Source organism: Sciurus vulgaris (assembly GCF_902686455.1).
Source record: "Sciurus vulgaris genome assembly, chromosome: 16".
NCBI classification, from domain to species: domain Eukaryota; kingdom Metazoa; phylum Chordata; class Mammalia; order Rodentia; family Sciuridae; genus Sciurus; species Sciurus vulgaris.
In genome coordinates, this window is record NC_136477.1 from 11495295 (window position 1) to 11503894 (window position 8600).

At 47.8% G+C, this 8600-nt stretch overlaps 1 long non-coding RNA gene across 1 annotated transcript; it reads right to left on the bottom strand.

Moving 5' to 3' along the window:
- Positions 1–4651: 4651 nt before the first annotated feature.
- Positions 4652–7585, bottom strand: LOC306646980. The gene is made up of 3 exons (XR_013760022.1): positions 7564–7585; positions 7375–7410; positions 4652–6351 (listed from the first exon to the last, which is right to left on the bottom strand). It is a non-coding gene; the product is annotated as an uncharacterized lncRNA (long non-coding RNA).
- Between the last annotated feature and the right edge of the window lie 1015 nt (positions 7586–8600).

Here is an 8600-nt window from a genome sequence, read left to right on the forward strand (position 1 = left end):
TTCTGGGTTATTATTGAGATACTATTTATATTCCCGGTCATTTGGCTTATTTTCATTTTTTAACAAGACGTTGTTTCTCCTTTATTTGGCTATTCCTTTAGGCTAGTTCCTCCCTTTGCTGATTTACATCATTGTTTTTCATCTCTTCCTCATGGAATATTTTGCTGAGAATGTTCTGTAATGCTGGCTTTCTTTTTGTAAATTCCTTTAGCTTTTGTTTATCATGGAAGGATTTTATTTCATTGTCAAATCTGAAGGTAAGTTTTGCTGGGTATAAGATTCTTGGTTGGCATCCATTTTCTTTCAGAGCTTGAAAAATGCTGTTCCACACCCTTTTAGCTTTTAGGGTCTGGGTTGAAAAATCTGCTGATATTCGTATTGGTTTCTTCCTGAATATAATTTGATTTTTTTCCCTCACAGCCTTTAAAATTCTATCTTTATTTTATATGTTAGGAATTTTCATTATAATGTGCCTTGGTGTGGATCTGTTGTGATTTTGTACATTTAGTGTCCTATATGCCTCTTGTACTTGATTTTCCATTTCATTCTTCAGATTTGGGAAATTTTCAGATATTATTTCATTGAATAGGTGGTTCATTCCTTTGGTTTGTTTCTCTGTGCCTTCCTCAATCCCAATAATTCTTAAATTTGGCCTTTTCATGATATTCCATAGTTCTTGGAGATTCTGTTCATGATTTCTTATCATCTTCTCTGTTTGGTCAACTCTGTTTTCAAGATTAAATATTTTGTCTTCAATGTCTGAGGTTCTGTCTTCCAGGTGTTCTATCCTATTGGATATGCTTTCTATGGAGTTCTTAATTTGGTTTATTGTTTCCTTCATTTCAAGAATTTCTGTTTGTTCTTTTTTCAGAATCTCTATCTCTTTACTGAAATGATCTTTTGCTTCCCACATTTGCTCTTTTAACTGTTGATTGGTGCAATCATTCAATGCCTGCATTTGCTCTTTCATCTCATCATTTGCTTCTCTGATCACTTTATTTATGTACATTCTGAACTCCCTTTCTGACATTTCTTCTGCCATGCTGTCATTGGATTTTATTGATGTAGCATCTAGGATTTTGGGGGACATTTTCTTCCCTTGTTTTCTCATATTGCTCAGGTATCTTCCCCTCTAGTAGTGAAAATCTGAGATATTGCAGTTTCCCCCTATAGACTTATAGTGTCCCCGTAGGTTTTCAATAACTCATCTCCTAGCCTTCAACAGCTTGAAGTCTTGGAGGAACTTGATAATGCAGTGATCCACAAGGAAGCTGCCCCTCTAGGCGTGGTGGCCTCCAGGTGTGGCATCCTCCCTGCTAGTGGGTAGAGGTGCTTCCACGTGTTGACCTACAGTCAGTCGAAGGGGCACTAGACTGTGGGCTGGGGCCCGGCTGGTCTGGGCCTGGGTATCTGGTTCACCTCTCTGGCGGGGAAGCCTTGCCAGGCAACTCAGCTCCCTGAAGTTCCCTGCCGTCCAAATCTGCTGCCCCAGAGGGCTAGCCTTGCCTGGAAGTCTCGCCAGACAGCCCTGCCCCATGAAGTTCCCCATTGCCTCAGTGGGGAAGTCTTGCCCAGTGGCTCTGAGCTGGTCCCAAGTCTCTCAATACCTCCTCTTCTTGAATCTTGAGTCCTGGAGCAACATGGCATGCAGTCACCCTCTAGTCCACCATCTTGGATTCCTCTGTCTTTAATCTTAATACTGGAGGCCATGGACCCAGTAACGTAGAAATGACTTCAGTCTGCGAATGCCTGGGTTTTTCATTTAATGCCTTCAGTGCCTCAGACAGAGGAGCATTCCACCCTGCAGAGAGTTATTTTCAGACTTTGAGGCCATTCACTGTTTCAATCAAGCCAGGTCCTGTTGGATTATATGGCAGATGGGAAATCCACATTATGTCCTGGTCTCAAGCCCTTTGTTGTCTGCCATGACCTGTGAACAGAGTTCCTGGGTCCCTCTCGATCCACCTGTGGCTTACCATGCAGGGCGTTCAGACCAGCCCTTTGACTGGCTCTTCTGTGGGCAGGCTGGCATCAAGCCTATACTTGTGTCCACCCAGCTCAAAGCAGATTTGGCCCCTTCTGATAACAGGAGTGGGCTGATGTGGTCTCTCTGCTAGCATTGAAGAGGGACGTCACCTCATTCGACATGCCCTTTGGTGGCATCCAGTTGTCAGGGGTCATGCTGAGATCGGGCTGGATCGTTCTGGCATGCAGCTGCAACATAGGGCCTCTCTGGGGGCAGTCCCCAGCACGTCACAGCTGCCCACAGCCTTCTCACCTGCAGGTGTTAAACCAGGAGGTCACCAAGTGGCGGCTTCCTCTGCTGGGGGTTCCTCCGGCCTTCTTAGCTTTGCCAGTTGGTTCCTTGTCATTACCTGGAAGTCAGAGAGGACGATGGGCAGTCACATGGCACACTGAGAACTTTGGCTTGGACACAATGCCAAAGGTCTTTCCAGAGCTTCCTTTCCCACCACTCATCCACTGTGGCTGCCCCCGAGGCGGCCACCAAGCAAGTCCTCTGCGTGTGGCCTAGTGTCAGCGCAGATTCCTGGTCTGTCTTCATGAACAACCACCACTCACACTTCTCACACTTCCACCCACCAGCTGCTGCATCCACAGAGTCTCTGTCGCTGGATGATAGTGTTATGGGGAGCAACTGAAGAACAGATCGATCGCCACTGAGGAGTCCAAATTTGAGAGTCTTTAATAAACCAGCTGGCTGACTGTCTCACACAATGCCCCAAAAATGGCTATTGGGAGAACAGTCCCAACCACAGGGTTGTAGGGGTTCTTATACCAAAAATTACATCAATCATAAATGTCTGTTGCTATGATTCAAAATTACAAACTAACATCATGAGATCATCAACAGAGGGGGAAGTGGGTCAAATTGACCCTTACCTAGGTACAAACTAAAGAATGGCTACTAACATCCACACGATCACCGTTCACATGGAACACTGTTTAGGAACAATAGGGATCAAAAGAGAGCAATTTTTCATTACATAAGAACTGTCATTTTGTATTGTTAAACATGTCACACTAAGTAACTGATGATGGGTTCAGAGGAAGGGTGTTCCCATGGGAGAAGCTTATTTCCTACATAACATGGAGTCTCAGAGCAAAATGTTTCTTTTGTGTGTGTGTGCGGTGCTGGGGATGGAACTCAGGGCCTTGTGCATGGGAGACAAGCACTCTACCAACTGAGCTATAACCCCAGCCCTCAGGCAAAATGAAGTCTGTCTGGCCTATAATATTCTCATGGAGCCAGATCTATTAGCCCATCACAATAGTCCATGGCTCTCCACTCTGGGGGACTTCCTTTTGCTGATTTGTCCACATACCTGGCCCTCTGCTGCTGGAGGTTGGCCTTCTACAGGGGAGGGAAGCAAAGCCATGACTTCTGGCAGTTTGTCCTTTTCCGCTATAGACATAAGAGGTCCCAGGAACTGTTGGAGCCCTAAGCTGAGAGGCCAAGTGCCATCTCCGCCCTGTCGGAGGCACCTGCCCACTTCCCAGTGCTTGCCATCTGAGCCTCCCAGCGACACGCCCTGGCCTTCGGGTGCAGCCATTGACTGATGGTGTGACCTGTACTGGTGCTCCCTGGTGATGCACTCCATCATGTGACCAAAATCCAATTTGGGGGTCATATTTGATTTGCTGCCATGAGCCCAAATCTATCCAAAGCCATCCCGAGTGGCGTGGATGATAAGTTCAGCAGGTCAGTGTGTCCAGGGTCCCAGGGGCTCGGGCCTGTTTGAGCACACATTTGGCATGGTTAAGTGCCTGAGTGTGCCCTTCCGTGCAGCCCCACACTGTACCCTCCACCAACTATATAGGGGCCATAATAACTGAGCCCTCCAATAACTCCGTAGGTCCCCAGAACTCTTGCACTTGTTTCAGCACATCAGGGAGTGGAAATTCCTGAGCTTCATCTATTACACCCGATGAACAACCTTTGTCTTACTTGATCAGACCAATGGCACAACGCCCAGCAATTCCACCAAGAAGCCAGGACCCTGCACTTTGTTGGGGTTTAAGATTCATATTCTTCCTTGAAAATGAGTCAGAAGCATGGGTGCTGCCTTGGTGAGGGCTGGAAAAGATTCCTAAGTCAGAAGTACATCAAGCACAGGGGGATAGTTTTAAGGGCAGAGGTTGGGGCCAGGGTTCTCGATCTTGCACTACCGTACCATGACACATGGGGGCGCTCTGGAGACACCCTTGAGCTGACACTAAACCACCATTGCCGGCCTTCCCGCCTGAAGGCAAGGGGTCTTGACTCTCAAGGGCTCTGTCTATGCTGAGAAGGCATTATCAGGTCTAGTGCACAATGTTCCCAAGTGGGAGCTGAGGCTTCTTTAGTGGTGGCCCTTCAGGGAACGGCCACATCAGGAGGAGGGGTCACCTTAGCTGATTCCTGAAATCTACACCCCCCCCCCATGCCAATTCACACGCAGTCTCCCTTTTGTCTTGATGGACACCACGGAGCCAATATTGTTTGAAGACAAAACAGCAGGGGCTTTTAGGATGCCCCCTCAGTATCGGAATGGAGCTGCGAACGGCGGGTGGGGGCGGGCGGCAGATGTCCAGGCCGCAGCCTGAGCGGTGCCGCGCAAACTCCCCGCTTTCCCCCTGAGAATCGGTCAGGATCACCACATATCAAGGCCCATTCAGCTCCCGTGTCCACCAGCGCCGGGACTCGGAACATTTTTTGAAACTAATGCATTATTCTACATGCAGGCTTCAGTCTAGGGACACGGACCCCTGAACCTCGACCTTCGCCAGTCCTCCCACAACCAAGGACCCAAGGTCTCAGAGGGAGCGGGGTTCTGCTTTCATCACATCTAACGGGAGAGCTTTGTCCTACCTCTCCTTGGATCAGGAGTCCAGTCTCCCTTTTTTTGTGGTAGCACTAGTGTAGGCCGTGGGGATTGAACCCAGGGGCACTTAACCACTGAGACACATCCCCAGACCTGTTTTGTGTTTTATTTAGAGACAGGGCCTCGCTACGTTGCTTAGGGCCTTGCTGAGTTGCCCAGGCTGGCTTTGACCTGGCAGTCCTCCTGCCTCAGCCTCCCGAGCCCCTGGATTACAGGCGTGTGCCCCTGCACCCGGCCTACACTTTCATCAGCAGGGCTAAAATAAGGTGTTGGTTTAAAGCAGGTGAGCAGTTACTGAAGTCCAGACCATTCCATGCACTTCGTCACCATCCCGTCAACTCTGGTGACCACAGCCGCACAGCCGTGCTGGTACACCTGAGCTCAGACGCCAGCTCCACCGGCTCCCAATGGCTGTAAGGTCTCGTCTCAGCCACGTCCAGCGTGGGCAAGGGAACCGGTACCCTTCAAAGGGATGGGCTGGTGCGAAATCAAACCGTGAAATCTGTACATCAGAAAAAAAGGCAAAAAGGCAAGATTGTTAAAGCAGGGGCGTGATCAGTCATCCAGAAGGGTCTCACTCTAACAAAGAGCAGCCCCGGCAGGCTTGATTTAAAGTGCAGATCAAAGGGGTTCGGAGGTATAAGGGTTCAGTGTGGGAGGAGTCTCGCTTCGGTGCTTGCTTCCTGGTGTGGCAGGGGCCTTGCTGTAAGCAGGTTGCACAGGGCTCTTGTAGGAATGTCGATGACGTGTCTTAATCACTACGACATTGGCGGGTTTGAATTCTTGGCCTACACGACCAAACACCACGCACAGGGACTTCACCCTACCCACTTCACAGGTGTGGAGAAGGCAGTAACACCTGCCAGTGATGGGGAAGTGGCCTTCCCCACAGACAGCAGTGACTCAAGGTGACTTGAGTTGACCTCCTGAGAGCTATTGTTCTAAGAACTGAGGGGGCTGGGGTTTGCAGCTCAGTGGGAGAGCAGCGGGGTGAGGCCCTGGGTATGATCCTGAGCACCCCCTAAAAACAAATAAATAAGAGTTAAATTCCTAAAAAAAGAACTAACCCTAGGAGGTTAGAGTTTAGACAGCAGTTAACTGGCATCGCAACCTGTCATTTACACTAGCGATCAAGTGCACCTGCATTCCTACGGAGTTCAGAGAGTTCCAGAGCACAGGAAGAAACAACTCTTCACAGGCACCGGTTGACTCTCTGGCCTTGAAAGCCTGTCACAGGGACATTTACAGCTATACAATCCAACAGGTAGGGACCCATGGTTAATCAGGTTCCCAAAAGAAAGGCTGACAGAGGGAGACAGAGAGGAGGGGGAAAGTTAACCCTTTCCCCAGGCATTGGTTCTTCATCATAATGTCCTTATAATTTCACTTCCTGGTCAGGTCTGGTTCCTCCACCACGGGAGCACGTGACTTTACTTCACAACCAAGATGGTCCTGCTGTGGTCCCCACCTGAACACTGGAGGAAAGGAAGTGGCTGGTCAGTTTCCCCCTGTTGAACGACCCCCCTGCCCCGCATTCTTGAAAAGTCTTCTTAGTTCAGAAACATCAAGCCTTTTAGGCACTGGCTTGTGTCTACCCCTACATCTGGGGATGCAGTTCACCCCAACATCTGGGGATGCAGTTCACCCCTACATCTGGGGATGTAGTTCACCCCAACATCTGGGGATGCAGTTCACCCCTACATCTGGGGATGCAGTTCACCCCTATATCTGGGGATGCAGTTCAGCTGTACAACTCATGCTTTTCATGTGCAAAGCCTGGGTTCAGTCGCTGGCACTGCGAAGGAAAAAATAGTGTCCTGTAGACATTGAGTGTCTCAGTTCCGTGTGCTACTCTACCAAGTTAATAGAGCCTACAGAGGGGGTCCTGGGAACCCCAGTTCACAGCCAATCGGCCAGTCAGAAGTTCTGGAGGCCCAGACTGTGACTGGCGTCTACAGTAAGAGAACAGAGCTGGGCTTGCTGGTGTACGCCTTTCATTACAGCTACTTGGGATGCTGAGTTCAAGGCCAGCCTGGGCAACTGAATGAGACACTGTCTCAAAATAAAAGGACTGGGGATGTGGCTGAGTGGCAGAGTGCTTGCCTAGTATGTGCTAAACCCTATGTTCAATCTCCAGTAGTGAAAACAAAAAAACTATTTTTCTAAAAGGTCTACGATCGCCCAGCATTATTTTGGCTTTTCACCTGCAACATTCCAGCCCTGCACAATCATGATATTTACTCAACCAAGGTCAAAAGTCTGTAGAATTGAAACCAAAATCATAGGTAATGGGGTGGAATGGAGGACTGAAGGCCATCTGAGTCTGGGAAGCTGGAGACCACTCCTGGGAGGTTGGAACATCAGTGTCTCCAGGGTCCTTTTCATCACCCCTCCCAAAAAGCTGCAGATAGGGAATCGTTAATTAATGCCCCGGGGCCCCTACCTGCCTGAATGGCTTCATTTAACCCTCCCCTGCCCATCTGCTTCTCACCTTTTGCCACCTCACTGGCATCTCCTGGGCCTAAACCTGTAGGCAGGAAGGAGAGAGATAAGGGGGGAGAGAGCAGGAGAATAAAGGAGCCCCTAATCTATAAAAGGTGCAGGGCGCCTTCACTTCCGGAGATACCAGAACATCAGCCACGACCTCCTTTCCCCTCCCGGGAGAAGTCTGTGTTACTACCTTTAAATAAAACCTGCTCAATATGCTTTCTTTGGCGTGTTTCTCTAGTGTTATAACTTCAACATCTGAGGAAGCAGAACTCATCACCCATAAACGGTATCAGAATCTTTAAGAGTTTCAAGCCCAGTGCCAAGGTGCACACCTGTAATCCCAGCGGCTCCAGAGGCTGAGGTAGGACTGGGAGCTCAAAGCCAGCCTGAGCAACTCACTGAGATCCTCTCTCTAAATACAACACAAAAATGGCTAGGGATGTGGCTCAGTGGCTAAGCACCCCTGGGTTCAATCCCAACTTAAAAAAAAATAAAAATAAAAAAAAAGTTCTGTTTTTTAATTTTGTCATTGATTTCTAATTTCATTCCATTATGATCTGATACAACACAAGGTAGTATCTCTATTTTTTTGCTTTTACTAAGGGCTGCTTTGTGGCATAACATATGGTCTATTTTAGAGAAGGATCCATGTGCTGCTGAGAAGAAAGTGTAGTCGCTTGTTGATGAATGGAATAATCTATATATGTTTGTTAAGTCTAAGTGATTGATTGTGGTATTGAGTTCTATGCTTTCTTTGTTTAGTTTTTGTTTGGAAGGTCTATCCAGTGGTGACAGTGGTGTGTTAAAGTCACCCAGAATTATTGTGTTGTGGTCTATTTGGTTCCTGGAATTGAGAAGGATTTGTTTGTACATGGATGCACTGTTGTTTGGGGCAAAAATATTTATGATTATGTCTTCCTGATTTATGGTTCCCTTAAGCATAATGAAATATCCTTCTTTATCCCTTCTAATTTCAGCTTGAAGTCCACTTTATCTGATATAATGATGGAAACCCCTGCTTTTTTACTGAGTCTGTGTGCGTGGTAGGTTTTTTCCCACCCTTTCACTTTTGGTCTGTGGATGTCCTTATCTATCAGATGAGTCTCTTGAAGGCAGCATGTGGTTGGGTCTTTCTTTTTAATCCAATCTGCCAGTCTATGTCTTTTGATTGATGAGTTTAGGTCATTAATGTTCAGGGTTATCATTGAGATATGATTTGTATTCCCA